The 18975-nt window shown below is 42.5% G+C and overlaps 1 protein-coding gene across 4 annotated transcripts in view; it reads right to left on the bottom strand.

Annotated features, from left to right (window-relative positions):
- Positions 1-18219, bottom strand: part of TANC2 (tetratricopeptide repeat, ankyrin repeat and coiled-coil containing 2) — a 269159-nt gene extending 250940 nt beyond the window's left edge. For all 4 annotated transcript variants that reach the window (XM_072111162.1, XM_072111165.1, XM_072111166.1 and 1 more), the window contains exon 1: positions 17949-18219. The gene's annotated coding sequence lies outside the window, so the exon portion shown is untranslated. The remainder of the gene's footprint in view (positions 1-17948) is intronic.
- Between the last annotated feature and the right edge of the window lie 756 nt (positions 18220-18975).

The raw sequence follows: 18975 nt of genomic DNA, 5'->3' as shown, positions 1-18975 counted from the left end.
AGGCATTACAACGTTTAAAGGGTACTGTGTGAGCGCCTTAATGTTGTGCCCTCTGAGAGAATCAATGTACTGACAGACAAATGGAGGAAATCGGTGTTAATGTGAAGTAGCTAAACCATGTTTGGTTCAGCAAAGGAGCACTGCCAGGATAGAGTTTGGGGTACTCAGGATATGCAGGCTCCTCCCACTACTAATTACATAATAATTGGGCATATCTATTAAAGTAAATATTATATCTATTAAGCAGAAATTAGAGCAATCTTTTTGTATCCGAAGACCGGCTGCACCCAGAAATTTTTTCCAGGCGACCGGAACCATGGTCCCCCTTTTTGTACCACATATACTGGAGTATAAGTTGGCCTGAGTATAAGCCGAAGCACCTAATTTTACCACAAAAATGAAGCTACTACTCATTAACGAAATGTCCAAAGCAAGGTCCCCTCAAAAACACACAGCCCCCAATAGTAATGTTCCCTGCCCAGCTGCCATACAAATATCCCCTGCGCAGGCCCCCATAGTAAAGTCACCTGCACAGCCCCCCCCCAAAGTAATGTTCTCATGGCAGCCCCCGCCAAAGTAATGTTCCTTGTGCCATCCTGGAAAACTAAATTGAATATTTCCCAGAATCCTCTAGTGGAGCATCACTTGATATAAAAGTCTACGCGAACCTGCAAGGTGGTAAGGAGGAGAACTCTTACTCCCTGTGGCTAAAGCTATGCAATACTGTACATGTTTGTGGCTTCTGTTTAGTCTGATGAAGGGCCCTTCCTGCATTGAAATGGGACCCCAGCGTCGCCTAATAAAAGATACTTGTAACCAAGTGATAATGTCTGCCATTCCTGACAACAGCACCCACAAAATCCTTCCCTATTTGTTTGGACCTTGGCAACATATTTTTATGACAAGGCTTCTAGAGAGGTGATCTTTATCAAAAATTTTTAGAACTTCGAACAACCTGGTCAGGTCCTGCTTAGGTCTACTATGTGTAAGGTATGTACAATCATGGCTTTAAAAGATGACCTGTCATCAGAATTTTACCCCCTGACTAACAATGCCAGCTGATGAAGGTTTACAAATCCTCCCCAAATCACCTAAAATTAGCTGCCAGTAAAGCACTGGGCCTTAATTACAGCTATTTTTCTGATATGCAAATAGACTTTACCGACTCGGTCTGCTATCTTTGACTCTTCTATCTCCCAGTCTGGCAGTGAACTACGCCCCAATATTCTGACTGACAGCTCTGTGGCTCTTCATATCACTGCCCTGCCTCCTTGTACATGAGGACTGTCTGCTAATTTTCAACTACAGACATATAAAGCTCTATGTACAGATGGGAAATATTGTGTCAATTTTTTTTACACTGTGCCTTGTATTACATTCATGTTATATGACCAGAGTGAAATCACTGCAGGTCTTTCAGCCTTCTAATAATAGCAAACTGTACACCCTGTATGTGATCATATAAAATCACAGCAGCCTCCATGGAGGATGGAGAGGAGTAGAAGTCCATGGAGGCTGCCGTGACTTCATGTGGTCGGTTACATACATGGGGTACACTTTGCTATGGTTAAGTGGCTATAGGAACCGAGATGATGTTATCCTGGTCACATGACATGAACTGCTAAATGGTAAAAAGGCATACGGCATGGGAACAAGTAGATGGGAGGGGTCGGCCAAGCAGGAAACGCCCTTTCTGAAGCCGGAAGGATAAAAGGATGAGGATAAAAATAGGGATAAGGATAAAAGGTGATTTATGTGAATTTAAGGGAAATAATTTTAGGGCTCTAAATGAAAAGGTCAAAGACTGTAGGTGTGAAAATGTGGTGACAAGTTCCCTTTAAGTATATTCATGACATTTCCAATTTATTTTTATATTGTGTTCAGAACAGTCATTTTGTGACATCTCTTCAAATGAAACAAATCTCCATGTAAAACTGGTACACACTTAACTACACTCATTTTTCTCCAAAGGAGCAAATTCTCAGAGATGAAGCATTATCATTAAATGAGAACCACAGAATACACCAATCAGCCATAAACTCATAATGCAGGATAATTAACAAAAGTGCAGCCTGATTACTTCACGGAGACCGTCTCTAGCAGCACCTTGTCTGATTTCATGGAAATCCATAAGCAGCGGCGTGCTGAATAACCGGGTGATGTAATGCAAGAGATGAGTACAGGAGGGAGAAGGGTGAGTAACACAGAGCGCTGTCTAGCATTAATCATGGATACTGCGGCAGGTCGCATTCTGAGAACAGAGTAACAGATGGGTCTGCAACATACTGGTAAGAGACAGCAAATCCATGGGTGGTCTATACCCCTCCCTGCCTTATGTAAATTCAGAAGGGTGAATTTCAGGTGAGCACAGCGTTAAGCCGGCATCATACAGATACAATCCAAGCCACCATGGACATCCCATAATTTCTAAATCATTGCAACTGTGCTCACCGCAAGGTAATCTATACTATACAATAATATTTGGTAGCTTTTTTTCCCTGTCAAGGTAAATTATCAGGCCATGGGAAATGGGAATTACAGGCAGTTCTTAAGTTGAATTTGTATTTAAGTCAAAACTGTATATTTTATAAATTTGGCCCCAGTGACAATTGAAGTTTAAACATTTTTTGCTGTAATGGGACCAAGGATTATCCATAAAGCTTCATTACAGACACTTTACAGCTGATTATTGCAATCTGGGACTATAATAAAGCATTCAGAAAGCTTCACCAGAGGTCAGAGGGGTCTGTCTGTAACTATGGGTTGTCTGTAAGTCAGGTGTCCTTAAGTAGGGGACCGCCTGTACATTACTGTCAATGCTGGTACAAACATTAGGGAAAGGAATAAACACATCTGTTTTTCCAGGATGGAAAAGGAAACTACACTTCTAGTGTAACCTTTAAAAAAAAAAGTACAGCATGATAGATGGATGTATAGATGTAACTCTATTATTGCGCATAGCACGAGAATGAAGAGGTTGAGGCAGTGACCTCCCACCGGCTCTCTGACCACTGTGTAGGTGGAGCCAGCTATGACCACTGTGTAGTAGGTGGAGCCAGCTGGGCCGGGAGCCATGCATAATCACTGATCGGAGGAGCCAAGAGGCGCCCAGCAGGGTGCCTCAGGGTAATTTACATATTTTTAAAACCCTTATTTCTCTGAAATACTGCACCACTTATACATACTAAAAGAAGATTACTGCACATCAGCATGGGGAAGGGAGCCGAGTATAAGCATCCACCATCAGCTATTCTGATGGTAGATGTTCTTTTAGGGAATGTTTACACATAGAAGTTATACCAAAAAATGCCTTGCTTCTTTTGCTACAGTAAAATGAATCTATAAAGGATGTAGTAGCCATTGTTGGTAGGATGAAGGCTGAAATGTGTTAGAATGTCTTAAAGCATTTTATAAATGGGAATGTCTAATAATCCATATTTACGGTGTAATTAACCCAAAAGGAAGTATGAAGAGAACAACTTCCCATTTGCCAATACAAGGCATATCATGAACGCCATCAACCACATCTACCAGCAACCTTACAAAAGGCTGACATGAAATACTATTTTAGGAAGAATATATAGCCAGCCATAATAGACCCCTCTTATGACAATCACTCAAGTATGAACCCTGACCCAACAATCATTGTGTTGTAAGAAGCAATTATATACAGTACAGACCCAGAATCAAGGTGAAAAAGAATATATGTTACTATTTATTTAAATGTTAAGCCAAGATAATGACAATTAATAAAGAAAGAACAAAAAATATTTCAACTTCAGAACAAAGGGAGCTAACAAATCCCTACTAGCAAATATTGAGATCACTTGAGCAGTTGACAAAGCAACACCCAACCACTCCCTCATTTTTACATGTAAATTAAAGCTATTCATTATTAATTTGTTCAGCAAACACAGAAGTCACAAAGAGTTTATTCCAGTCTGCCGGCAATAAAACATAAGGTGCGGCGGAAAATACAAGTACACAAAAGGGGGTAGGAACCAACCCTGGACTCACCCTTAAAATTCACACATCCAATTTAACGGATATGTGCGGTCTATGCTCACCCGGGACAGCACACAAAGATTGTTTAATTCAGCCATTTTCAGCCTACAAAGCAGACAAAAACTGTGGACAGTGGAAGTCTCCAGATTGAATGCTATAGCCATCGCTAAGAGAAGATGGGGCGATTTTTGAGAAGGCCACCAAAAAAAAGCCCCAAGCACCTTAATGAGAGGCATCTCCTTGTTAGCACCACTATTGCTACGCATAATAAAAGCATCAACAAATTTATCATTAAACCGAATCTTGCACATTCATAACTTCTTGCAGCCTCCCATTTTTCCAGATGAAAATATGAAATAATGGATAGTGGATTTACACCTCTTAAACCACCACTACATTGCTGTGCTTTCAACTCATGTGTGCAATGTAAAGGACATCCTAATAGTCATCTGAGCAAAGGTGTGTGCCAGGAAATAGTCATAGTCCGGCTAGTAGTCACAATCCAGACAAAAGCCATGCCTCCTGGTAAAGTGTCACAAAGGAAGGTGCAAGTGCTGCAATGGAATATGCACTTTAGACGCACACAAAAATTTCAGGCAAATACTATTAGTTCAGGACATAAGGGGGAAGTTGACCTATGAGAGTTTTACTTGAAACACTGACCAGATTACTAGCTGCCAATAAGGGGATCTGCACATGTAGCGGTAGAGTAGGTAGATATTCACAGCATAATACAATATCATAGTAGTGTATGGGATTAAAGGCAATCCCGTAAACACAATATGGAAAAAAAACATTACAGCAGAAAACACCTTTCCAGGTTTTTTATTGGCAGCAAAAAGGAAACTTGTCATTTATTGCTGAGGTTTGTGCTAAGGAAAATGCAAAAGATGAGCTCGATCCATCAGTTGCAGAAGAACTGTACCAACAACAAATACCCTACAGCAGTGGTGGCGAACCTATGGCACGGGTGCCAGAGGTGGCACTCAGAGCCCTTTCTTGGGGCACTCAGGCCATCGCCCCAGGACAGAGTTCATCAAACTGGACCAAATCCATCAAATCTTCCTGCAGTCCCAGGCAACTTAGATGTCACTCTTAGTGCTATTTTGCAGCGACACTTCATTGTTTGGAACTGCTTGAAAAGTGAGAAGGTGTTGAAAGAAATGCATTATCATTGGAGGTCCTCATTCTGGACCCACCGTTCTTTCTGTACAGAGAGACCCTGGAGACAAGCTGCAATGATAATCTGAATTTGCCCTCCTGCTTTCAACTGTATTGCTGGCCTTGGGTGGCCGATACAATTGAAAGATGTCGAAGAAGAGATACTGTAGCAATAAGTAACTGCCACGTTGGCACTTCACAGTAAATAAGTGGATTTTGGTTGCAGTTTGGGCATTCGGTCTCTGAAAGGTTCGCCATCACTGCCCTGCAGGCTCTCTCCACCGAGCGGTTTTCAAGTCAGATCAGTTATGTTCTCTGTTGGCATATGGACAAACTAATTTCTATCGGCAAATTGAGGCATTTTTTTTTCACAGATCAATAGAGATGAGTGACTGCTTTTTTTAAAGCAGTAACCTTTGCTCTTAGATGATGCTGGGGAACCAGGTTTTTGTTAGACAGAAGGGAAAAGACTGTACTTTAGCCCTAGGTTACAATAAACAGCTATAACAGTTATTAAATGGTGTCTGCAATTAAGCTTTATTGTGAATTCTGGTTCTGATGACAATCCAACATTTTTAATATCCAATTGTCAAAAGGACCCAAAAAAAAATTGTCTGGAGTTACAATTCTAAAATATACAGTTCTGACTTACATACAAATTCAACTTAGGTTCTGTAGGTTTGTAGCCCGGGGACTGCCTGTGTATCTAGGGCCACTCTACAGTACAACACAGTGCTACATATCCTATTCTAGGGCAGCTCCTGTCCTCCTTATTTAAGGTAATATACAGCTTGCAGCAACTTTTATAATATGAATATCTTTATTCTTCTATATTTTATCTTTATTTTTCTATATTTGCATTTTTTCTTGTTTGAGGTTTTGCATCAAGTTACTAGCTCACCAAGTTGTCCTTAAGAACAGAGTTTTGTTACATGCAATCATTACACCCAAATGAATATATATAAGTCACAAATTTTTTTTAGCCCAAATTTCAATAGGTATAGGTTTTTAATGTTGGTCATAGTTGTTACCTAAAATTACTTTAAATGCCTGGATGCCCGCATCACATGTTCTTGTTTCTCAAAATAAAACATTTTAAGGCTTAATAAGCTTTAATAATTAGTTTGCACCATATCTGATCATGTTATGTTAGATATAGAAAAACAATGTAATTGCAAATTTCATTTTCATTTGCAATAGAATATTACAAATCTTTATACTATGGAATTACAAATAAAATTTTTTTATCAAATTTTATAGAATATAAATATAACCCTCTTACAATGCAAACATGTATACTTTATTTAACCCTTTTATCACTGTAAACCCTAGAACAAAAAGGTCAACAAAGTTTTTAATTGCAATAACGGGGGTTTTTTTTACTATACTTCACACTTTTTGAGGCACATGGCACATGATTGACTTTCTAGCACTTTGATAAGATTGTACAGATGAATTGTTTTAATTGCAAAGCATCATAGAGGAAATTATAACATTGGCGTAAGCGATTTATACACAATATAAATCCTATCAGAACTGTGCATCGATCATTAGGACATATTTATATACTGATAGCAGTTGTGAAGGGGTTAAAGATGTTGCAGGAAAAGCCTTGGAGACTGGAAATTATAAGGCAGTATGAAACAGTAAATTGAAGACAAGAAATAGGTAGCTGAAGCATCGAGCAGCAGTTTGTGGTTGAGTGGACATCAGTTTGTTTCACATTTGATGTGGTTTTCAGTTCTGCCTTATAGAAAGGGATCCCAAGAGGCGACCTACATTCTCTATCAGATCATCAAGACCTAATAGGGCAGAAGAAAGAGTGTCATCTACAGCAACCAGTCACTTAAATTTGCTGCAGCATTCAGAATCAACTGGAATGAAGAACATCAAACGAAGGCGATACAGAATTCCTGCAGTAATATAGGGACACGTAGAAAGCCATGAATAAAAGAGACTGGCTGTGTGTGTATACCAGGCAAAAAGTTCACGTTATTCTTTAGTAAAACTGCACACAGCATGTAAATATGCAGCGTTGTCTTTGGGATTAATGAAAACTACACACACTACAGAAAAAAAAAATAAAATCAGCAGCGGAAACGACTTTCAACTGCAGCTTCAGGAGTCGCTGAATGTAATTGCAGCAGATCTCGGTGTCCATCATCCGCAGGAAAATCATGGCATAAGAACGCATCAGAAACCAGCTGACTTTGACTGGAAGAATGGCTGGAGACACACTGCTGAGTAAATACCGCAGGCTTTATGCTAGATGGACCTACATGTACTTACAATGTTGATCTATGCACTAGCACTTTACAAATACATCGCATTATACTGCTTCTCGCACCATTTTGTGTCAGGATTGTCTTTCTGAATTTCTTCACCATCTCTGAATTTGATACGATTTTGCAAATATTTTATACTACTGTATTATAATAAATTATAATAATTATAATAATGAATTGTTGCAAACTTCTTTAATGGAATTCTCCTTTTTGTGAGTTGGTAATTATTACAAAAGCCATCTACTTACACGGCAAACACTACACATAACTCGTTCAGAGAATTCTTTTACACCCATTTTTTTTAAATTTTTTTTTATCAGTTTACCATATGTGCCAGGAAAGCTCCTGATCCATAGACCCATATTCAATTGACAGAAGTTAAAGGGGTATTCCCATTTCAGCAAGTAATTGATTTTGCGTGAATAATGAAAAATTATACAAATTTCTAATATACTTCCTGTATCGATGGATCTCTGCTTGCTGTCCTACTATAGGAAGCTTCATTGTTTACTTCCAGTGCACAGAAATCTGACCATGGTCACACAGGTGCACGGCTCGTTATATCACACAGCTCTGATTACTCTGTGATACTAATGAGCCGTGCACCTGTGTGACCATGGTCACATTTCTGTCCACTGGAACGAAACACAGAGGCTTTCTATAGAAGGACAGCAAGCTGAGGTCTAGAAAATTGTTAGGAATTGATAAAGAAAATATATTGGAAAATTGTATAATTTTTTCATCATATAAACAGTAACATTAATTTGCCAAAGTGGGAATACTCCTTTAAAGGGCTCCTCTAGCTTTGCAGAACCCGGCTCTAACATGCTATGCTTAGCGTGTTACAAAACCGTGTTAGGCTATATTCACACTGCCGTTGCCCGCCCGCCCGTACCGTACCGTAGCGGGCAACGGCAGTGTACGGGGAGAGGAGGAGGAGGTGAGCGCAGTATATACGCCCCCCATACGTTAGTGTGAATGTAGCCTTAGATAAATATTAGATAAATGAGAACTTGAACAAGCGAGGAGGATCAAAAAAAAAAAAAAAAAAAAGGCCTTTGTCAGGAAGATAAAAAGTGGTGGGTGAAGGCCTCATGCACATGACCATTTTTTTTCAAACGCAATTCTTTTTGATTATGCGTCTAAGAGACTGCCCCATTAACTTTAATAGGAAATACAGTTATGTATATGGTTACCGGATTTCTCACCACAATGTGAATTGGCCGCCAGACCGCTTTGTAGTTTTTGCGGTACAATGTCAAAATGTGAAAAAAAACACACTGCATACGATATCCACCACATACGGCCTGTTTTCGCAGTGGGTTGCCCAGGCGAATAGGTCATGTGGGCGCCAGTCCGCCGTATTTCTTTGCAGATAAGGCCCATTTACAGTGGCATATGGGTTATATAAGGGTGTGGTATGGCCGGAAAATGGCTACTAAACTGTGACCACAAAATGTATATGGTCAACACCAGCTCAACCCCACTTGCCCCCCCATCATGTGAATAGATAATATTTGCCATTTGTGGAAGAACCCCTTCAAAGAGCCATAGATTATTTGGAAAAAAAATCAGTACTTCCTAATTACAAGGGCTGGAATATCTGAATATGCCTGTAATTCAAACCCTGCACTCCTGTCTGGAGAGCTAATCCATAAAATCAATGGGGACCGGCCTATCATGCAGCATAATATACAGACGCGCCAGGCAATGAGACTTACTTGTCAGCAATATCTTAATATAAGAAGAGATATTCTCTGTACAGCATTAAGACAGACCCTAGGGTACAAACAGATTAACATTCATTCACATGTGTCGGTAGTAGGAGCTTTGAAGTTTCTGCCAAAGGTTAAATGAGCTAAAAATTGAAAATTAAATACTTTGTCGGTATCCTATTAAACATAAAGGAACCTCAGAACACACCAGAAGATTATAAGCACCAGGTCCACCGGCTTTTATATCTACTGTAAAACCCGAGATGCTGCATTATTACCAGCTCCCACTACTAATACAGTGCGGTCTGATATCCACATCTTATTACTGTATGTAAAAGGATAATGGATGCCAGTTAAGGTATAATGTCCAAAAAAAGCACAACATAGAAAGCAAGTACTTACAGAGAACCCGTCATGCAAATTAACCCATCCAAAATAAAAACTTCATTAAAAACCATTATTAATAAGCATTACCCTCATCCCCAAATGGTTCCTTTCCATGGCTGCAATGTTACAAAAATCAGTTGGTAAACATATACCTGATGTGAGTCCATCACACTGAGTCATGCGTATTAAAATTTACTAGCATTACCCTGCCTTCTTGTTCCCGATTGACAGGTCTAAGTGCTATGAAATTCTGCTGTATGGAACATTGAGAGACAGCTCTGTTATACCAGTAGGCACTTAAAGTCATGTGACCTGGATGACATCATCTAAGGTCCTGTTACATCTGCAATGTCTACTCCATGTATCTGATCACATGAAATCACATCAGCCTCCATGGAGGATGGAGAGGAGTAAAAGTCCACGGGAGGCCTACTATGATTTTCATGTGATCAGATGCATACATGGGGTAGACATTGCAGATGTAACAGGACCTTAGATGACGTCATCCTGGTCAAGTGTCCAATGAGCTCTATCTCAATGTTCCAAACATCAGCATATCATAGCAGAAACCTGTGAATCAGGAACAAAGAGACAGGGCAATTCAAGTAAAATTTAGTATGCAGGACTCCATTAGTGTGCATGACTCACATCATTGCATTAAAGTTAACAAACTGATTTTATAACATCGGAGCCATGGCAAGAAACCATTTAGGGATAAAGGCAAAGCTTTTTAATTAAATCTTTATTTTGGGTGGGTTCATTTGCATGATTCTCTTTAAAGGGAACCTGTCACCAGGGACCTCACTTTCACTAAAGACAGATTGTAAAAGCCCATGACACCTGCAGTGCAGATACGCCTTTCTGCCTTTTTTAAGCATTTGCATTACAATATAATTGTGTGCTATAACTTACTCTTGCATCCTGACAAAATCCTGGGGTAGTCACAGGGGCTGGGCTTTGGTTTGCATGCATTTCAAAAAACAACATGTGACTTGTCTGAGCTGCAGGCTGCCCTCCATGTTTCTGCACCTGTACAGCTTGTCCCTCCCCCACTGATGTCAGGCTGACCAGGCTGTAACCTCTGAGAAGGAGCAGGAGGAGAAGCTAGACAGGAGCACAAAGGTGGGGGGCAAGCTCTGAGCAGTGAGTAAAAGACAAGTCACACGTTGTTTTTTGATATGCATCCAAACCAAAGCCCAGCCCCTGTGACTACCCCAGGATTTTGTCAGGGAGCAAGAGTAAGTTATAACTCACAATTATATAGTAATGCAAATGCTTAGAAAAGGCAGAAAGGCATCTTTGCAAAGCTGGTGTGATGGGCTTCTGCAACCTGTCTTTAGTGAAAATGAGGTCCATGGTGACAGGTTCCCTTTAAGTCGTACCTTTATCTTTACTGGGGCAACCCATTTGAAGGCCTATCAATATCTGATCAGACCTCTCACAATTGACCTTAAAGGGACACTGCCACATTACTACTCCAATAGCCACCACAAGTTGGTGAGGAAGTACACGTTCCAGAATTCCTGCTTTAATGTTAAAACTTTGCCATTTAGCTTTTGAAAAAAAAAATTAAAAAGTAAATCTTGTCCAAATTCATATACAAATTAGCTTGTAGAGACAAAGATCAAATGGAGTGCCCCTTGAGGGTGCGCCCACACGTTCAGTTTTTCAGGTGCAGTTATTGGTCACAACCCTAAGCCTCCGGGTGCGAGTCATCAGAGGCAAAAAGTGACTTATCTCAACTCATTGGATTTTGGAGGCAATATTTTAAAAGTAAACAGGTAAGATTTCACATAACAGAGGGAATTCTAGAAAGGATATTTCATAACTACCAGCACCATCAGGTAGGGTAAGTGTGGGGAAAAACTTGTGACAAAGTCCCTTTACTATCTATGTGAGACACAAGGGACTACTGTGATTGGCAAATACTTCTGAAGAATGCTGCAGGATTTGTCAGTGATATTAAACAAAAGCAGCGATAAATCAATTAAATAAAAATCTAGCTATATGAAGTCTTCACATATTTTCCCCAGTTACCAGAAATGTGCACTACTATAATGTACATACGAGGGGTGAGCTACGGCTGCTTTACATAAATGAGGTCAACCACAATCCTCTGAAAGCGTGAAAAATTATCCAGTCGATTTCAGATTTGTCAAGCAAGAAGATTCTTTATAATGGTAAGACTAGCCAGAAAACTCCTGAGGCAAGTGTGCTGAATGAAGTCAAGTGAAGGCTTACGCTGAGAGGCCTGCCTGTTTTCTTCATAGGCTTGTACATAGTAATTATAGCAGCAGTTGTTTGGACTGATAAGAGATTAGAGGCGGCCTCTCGCTTTAGAGTCCTAGTAAAAATAGACAAGATAATGTGCTTTGTGATTACTAACCTAAGCAAGAAACAGAACCAATGATTTATAGGGTCATAAATCCCGACAAGTGGCTGGTTCTCGCACAACCTAACCACAGCACCGGCGAGGGAGAAGAAACCCATTTTCTGTTTGATATTGATCATTTCTTCACCATAGTATACACCATTACTAATAAATGCATATTGAAGGGAACATGTCAGCAGAAGGGCCATATTTATGCCTAGGCACCGGGGACAATGGTGGGGGTCTAGGGGAGTGTTGTCGTTCAGCGCCGGGTGCTAGTGGAGCACTAACTTTACATTAGCTGCAGTACATGTGGTCTCAAAGGACCTTCGATGAGGTCATGACCATGTCAACCAAAGTTCTCCAAAAAGCCCAAAAGGAACCAATCATACCCAGTAAAAGTGCAATCTTGACTGACATCAAGAAATCAAATGTAAGGTGACTGTTGTTGAATACGGTATAATACCAACCGAAGGTACCTTAGGAGGGGTTTGATGTACTCTGTGGGTGCCTAACTCCATGTAGGCCACTTGTATTTTTTTCCCCCTATTTTTCTTGATATTATTTTTTGCTACATATGTGTATATATGCTGTGCATTGGTAAATAAATAAAGCACATTTTTATTGATAGTTTTGCAGCTCTCTGCTTTCGTTTGTTACGCGGGGGCGCAGGGCGACATGGACGTTTGTTACGCGGGGGCGCAGGGCGACATGGACGTTTGTTACGCGGGGGCGCAGGGCGACATGGACGTTTGTTACGCGGGGGCGCAGGGCGACATGGACGTTTGTTACGTGGGGGTGCTAGAATTGTCTTTGTAAATGTACAGTAATGCAAGTGCAGGGCCTGAACACAGTTGGAGGCCGCATTTTCATGATGCGTTTGCTATGCAAATGAATTGGGGAAAACAGATCAAACGCAAATGTGCTTTGCAAGTAGCAACATGTGTTCTGTCTTTTAAAATTAAAGGGGCTGTCAGATAGGGGCCTAACTTGCTGATAAGTGGGGGTCTCAGTGTTGGGACCCCTACGGATCATGAGAACAGGGATCCGATGTACTCCCGTCACTCCCGTGATGACCGGTGCAGCCAATCGAGCATTTGCGTGCAGTACCGTTCATCTCTATGGAGCTGAGATAGCCGAGCGCCATACTTGCCAGATAGGACAACCCCTTTATTAGTGATGACTAACAACGTCCCAAACATGCTGCTACTAAGAAGATGTATTTACATGAGATTAAGTATTTTGCCCAATGCATTTCAAATCACAAGACAAACGCATCAAGTGAACGCAGCCTGAAGCAGTTTTTTAATCTAATGCTTACGGTGGATCATTGGAGAGACTCCACCTGGGTCCAGCGCTGGTTTCTTCTAGTAACATGCTGGGGGTTATGGGCAGAGGCATTAACTTGACTGCTCCAATAGGAGGCGTAAGCACTGAGTGCCTAGGGCAGCATCAACACTAAATACGGCCCTGGTCAGCAGACCTAATAAACCCGTACCAGTTTGTTGTCAAGAAGATGATGTCACCTGAGATGTCTGTATAAAGTCACAGTGGCTGAAGTCATGAATGATCACCATCACCATATATAACCACATCTAAGCATTCGACTACTACAGCTACACTATGGGGGTAATTTATCTTTAGTCCAGACATTTGTTTGCTTCATTCTTTGCTTTTTCTGGGTTTTGGATTGGTTTGATTTATCTTAGGAGGTTGATATACTTTTTTTGAATTAAAAAGTCGCACAAAAGTCACAGACTTTTCAGCAAACCCTTCTTAAAGGAAACCTACCATTTAGAATGGTAGGTGTAAGCTGTAAACACCGAGCACCAGCTCAGGGTGAGCTGGTGCCGGTGCTTAGTTTCGTTAGTGTTAAAACCGCGGTATCGCGGTTTTAACACTTTTTAAACTTTATAGCAGAAGCCGCTTCGGCGCTGCGCGCGACCGTGCGCGCGCAACGCCTGCGGCATTTCCTATGTAGGCGCGCGCACGATCGAAACTAAGCACATGCACCAGCTCACCCTGAGCTGGTGCTCGGTGTTTACAGCTTAAACCTACCATTTGAAATGGTAGGTTTCCTTTAAGTTTTTCCTACGCCATGATCAGCACTGGGATTTATTTGCAACTTTTTATCCACGATTTTAGCGACAAAAATTGTGACTTTTCCCGTGTGTCCACATCTTGATTTTAAATATATATAAGGCGCAACACTGAAAAATTATTGTGTGGCTAACTTTGCTAGGTGAGAGGAAAAGTCACAAATTTAGGCGCAAATATACAAATGTGCAAATATAAGAGAGAAAAAACAAAAGAGAAAATCCCAAGATAAATGATCCTCTATGACACCCTAGGCACCAAAGGGATTCCCTAAAGCCACAGTCACCGCTGATCATGGCAACTGCAAGGTTTAACTACCCTGATCAGAGTGCTCTTTAACCCCTTAAGGACGCAGGGTTTTTCCGCTCATTTCTCGCTCTCCAACTTCAAAAATCCTTAACTTTTTCATTTTTACGTGTACAGACCTGTGTGAGGGCTTATTTTGTGCGTAACAAATTTTACTTTCCCGTAATGTTATTTATTTTAACATGCCGTGTACTGCGAAGCTGAAAAAAAATTCCAAGTGTGGAAAAATTGAAAAAAAAATGTCACGTTCTTGTGGGCTCAGTTTTTTCGACTTTGACTGTGCACTCAAAATAACACCTCAGCTTTATTCTTTGGTTCGGTGCGATCGCGGTGATACCAAATTTATACAGGTTTTATTGCGTTTTAATACATTTTCAAAAATTAAACGAATTTTTACAAAAAAGAAAAAAAAATTTTGCCATCTTCTGACGCTAATAACTTTTTCATACTTTGTGGTACGGAGCTGTGTGAGGGGTCATTTTTTGCAAAATGAGGCAACGTTTTCATTGCTACCATTTTGAGGTCTGTGCGACATTTTGATCATTTTTAATTACATTTTTTATGTGATGTAAAAAGGTGTAAAAGTCGCATTTCAGACATTTGGGCGCCATTTCCTGACTCGGAGGTCACCACCGGCCGTAACCGTTTTTATATTTTGATAGATCGGGCATTTTGGGACGCGGCGATACCTAATATGTTTGTGATTTTTACTGTTTATTATGTTTTATATCAGTTCTAGGGAAAGGGGGGGTGATTTGAATTTTTAATATTTTATTAATTTTTTTTTATTTTTTAAACTTTTTTTTCCCCACTATTTCTTAGACCATCTAGGGTACATTAACCCTAGATGGTCAAATCGCTCCTACCATATACTGCAATACTTCTGTATTGCAATATATGGCATTTTTGCAGCACATTCATTGCAATGAGCCACTGGCTCATTGTAACGGATCTCCAGAAGCCATGTAGCCTCGTGTCAAAAGAAGACCCGAGGCTACCATGGCAACCGATCACCGGCCCCCGATGACGTTCGGGGGCGCGGTGATCGTAAAAAAGATGGCGGCGCCTGCGCGCCGCCGTCTTTTAAACACTGCCGGCCGCAATGACAGGGTTAATAGCCGCGATCGGGGCAAGCACCGACCGCGGTTATTAGCGGTGGGGGTTTTCTGCAAAATGCAAAAACCCCCACCTTTGTATGAAGAGGATTCAGCCCGTGAGCCTTCTTCATAGACCCCTTATACCTTAAGGGGTTAAAGACGTATGAAGAGGGCTCACCCCATATTGCTGCAAACACCCAGCGCTTTTAAAGTGTGTTAACCCTTTGATTGCCGGTGGCAGTCAAAATCCAGCGATGCGTGGGCACCGCCATCTAGTTTTTGACAGTCGCTCCCCATGATCGGGGTGATCGGTTACCATGACAGCTTGGGGTCTTTGTAATGTCAGTGGCACATTGTAATAATGCATTCATGTGTAAGAATGCCATATACAGCAACACAGTAGTATTGCAGTACATGGTACGAACAATCAGACTGTCTAGGGTAAAAATACTCTAGAGCAGTGATGGCGAACCTTTTAGAGACCGGGTGCCCAAACTACAACCAAAACACACTTATTTATTGCAAAATGCCAGTACAGCAACTTATGGTAAGTAGTTATTTATTGCTACCTGTTCTATCACGACTTTCAATCATATCGGCCTTTTGAGGACAACAAAACAGTTGGACTAGTGTTGTAGCATCTCGCTATGGTTCACCTGTACAGGAAGAAATGTAGGACCAAGAGGAGCTCTAAAGATATCCTCCCCTTTGCACATGTTTTACCTCTTTCTCCACTCCCAAGAAATCAAGAATGTGTTGCTTTAAAATAGCACTTAGAGCAGCATTTCTATAATCCCACCAACACCATAATCTAGCTGTAAGCAGACTGCACAATGTACAAGACTAGCAGCCAGCGTACAAACAGCAGAAAACATCCATTGTCAGGTCTTCTCCACACATGACTATCCTCAGCGGACACTGCTGTGAGAACCTGTAAAGCCTACGGCCTGGAGACCTCGCGGTGGCAGTAGCCTGGGGTCACATAGAGTATTATACACACTGTGACACATGTTCCTTGTCACACACAGTCCCTGGATCCTCCTCTTCATAAACAAGAATCCTGCGCTCCTCCCGACCATTCCTAGACAAATCCTCCTACTGACATACTTGACATTTCATACATAAGTGCTGACTACAGAACAATATTGCAGATCCCTGTGCATTACCTATGCAGCAGAGACACACGTATAACGCAGACACATGTATAACGCAACACGCGTACGGCGCAGAGCCTCGCGCACAGACACACACGCGTACGGCGCAGAGCCTCGCGCACAGACACACACGCGTACGGCGCAGAGCCTCGCACATGTAACGCGCAGAGCCTCGCACAGACACGCACATGTAACGCGCAGAGCCTTGTGTACAGACACGCACATGTAACGCGCAGAGCTTCGCACACACACACGTAACGCGCAGAGCCTCGCACACACACACGTAACGCGCAGAGCCTCGCACACGTGACGCGCAGAGCCTCGCACACGTGACGCGCAGAGCCTCGCACACGTGACGCGCAGAGCCTCGCACACGTGACGCGCAGAGCCTCGCACACGTGACGCGCAGAGCCTCGCACACGTGACGCGCAGAGCCTCGCACACGTGACGCGCAGAGCCTCGCACACGTGACGCGCAGAGCCTCGCGCACAGACACGCACATGTAACGCGCAGAGCCTCGCGCACAGACACGCACATGTAACGCGCAGAGCCTCGCGCACAGACACGCACATGTAACGCGCAGAGCCGCGCACACGCACATGTAACGCGCAGAGCCTCGCACATGTAACGCGCAGAGCCTCGCACAGACACGCACATGTAACGCGCAGAGCCTCGCACAGACACGCACATGTAACGCGCAGAGCCTCGCACAGACACGCACATGTAACGCGCAGAGCCTCGCACAGACATGTAACGCGCAGTAGCTCATTCCCTCGGCATGAGATAACGGTGCCACACAAAAGGAAGACAGACAGTATAACTCTGAAGCCGGATTCATTGCGGATCACATTGTGTATGACCCAGATTACCCCTGTGCCATGCGGATGTACATAGTATTTATAGTATCCGTGGGGAGTCACCTTACAGCAGTGCTCCAGTCATTGTCTGACACAAGGTACAAGAAGGGAACAAAGTGACAACCAGCAGAAGCCCTTCTAAGGGGCACATCTTCTACATCTACTTCTTATTGTCACTTTTCTGGATTTTCCAAATGACTATTACTTGCTGCTGTTATACAAAGGGGGCAGATTGTAGAAAGTTCTGAAGCCCCTACAACTGCTATGTCCTTATATCCAGTGTGAATGACACCTTACTGCAGTGATAACAGTGATCCACCACCTGACAGCCAGCACCCCAGGGTTACTACATCTCCTGCCCCAGCAGATCTGCCTGTGTAATGTAATGGATCTATAGCTCCCTGCAGTCGGGTATCACATAGTGTATGACATTGCATTATGTATGATCTCTGCCTCTGCATTGCTCTGCACACTGCGGTAGATCACCCTGAGGATGCCCTGGCCCCGTCCTACCTGCAGCAGCCGCCTCCTTGCCGTCTCTCCGGGCAGTGTCCTCAGCCTCTCCCCCAGGCCGGCTCCCTCTGCAGCACTGGGAACCGGCCCTGGCGATGTGACAGCCCGCCCCGGGCCCTCCCCACGTCCAGAGCTGCAGTCACTCCCTGGCAGCCCCCAGTCTCTTATCTCCGTACACCTTCTCCGGATACTCCCGAACCTGCAGCCCGCATCGAACCGCCGGCAACCGGGACCTGCTTGGCCACGCCCATCGCCACATTACATGTCCACAAGCGGTGACACGTGGACCCGCCCCCTTCCTTATTACCTATTAATCAGATATACAATCAGGTCACGTGATGCGCAGATAGAGGCTTGTACACATAACACACACTGCTGCGGTATGATCGCAACACAGTGTGTATGCAATATTTCTGTAGCTCACACATGCGATTATCTGTATCTAGTACTGTAAATGATAACCTCTGACATCTGCTACCCTATTCCCTTTATATGTATGAGTTCACTCCTTGTGTACTTAGAAGCCAATACCGTCTGCTTCCTATGACAAATTACGAAATATACTGAAAAATAGTGTTTTTCCATATTTGGGGATACTTCTTGTCCCAACACGTTTTTCAGGATGTATGTAAAACGTTTTTTTTTACGTTTGACGCCTGATAGTTGTAAGTGAAGTCCTGCCCATTGTGTGTTTTTCCAACTCCCTGTTTATTTTGCGCTTGGACGCCCTGGGGCTCATAAGGGTCACGTGTCACACTTTCGTCGGACTGTGCACCTTTTTCTTTTTCGGGGATTACACAGGTATTGAGCAAGTGTCTGCACTGGGATTTTGACGGACACAATCGTTTTTTTTTGGCGCAGTGACATAAATTGGGGACGTGCCGTCGGACGATCAGACTGATCAATTTTTGTCCCAAGATCATGCACTTACACATAGGGTATCATGCACAACACATATAGGGTATCAGGTGCACAGTCTTAGTGAATCGCGGCGCAGTGCATTATTGTCGGACAATGGTGAACTAAG

Source organism: Engystomops pustulosus, chromosome 6 (genome assembly GCF_040894005.1).
Source record: "Engystomops pustulosus chromosome 6, aEngPut4.maternal, whole genome shotgun sequence".
Classification (NCBI taxonomy): Eukaryota; Metazoa; Chordata; class Amphibia; order Anura; family Leptodactylidae; genus Engystomops; species Engystomops pustulosus.
Note: the sequence above shows the minus strand (reverse complement) of the source record. Positions and strands in the feature narration are given on the sequence as shown.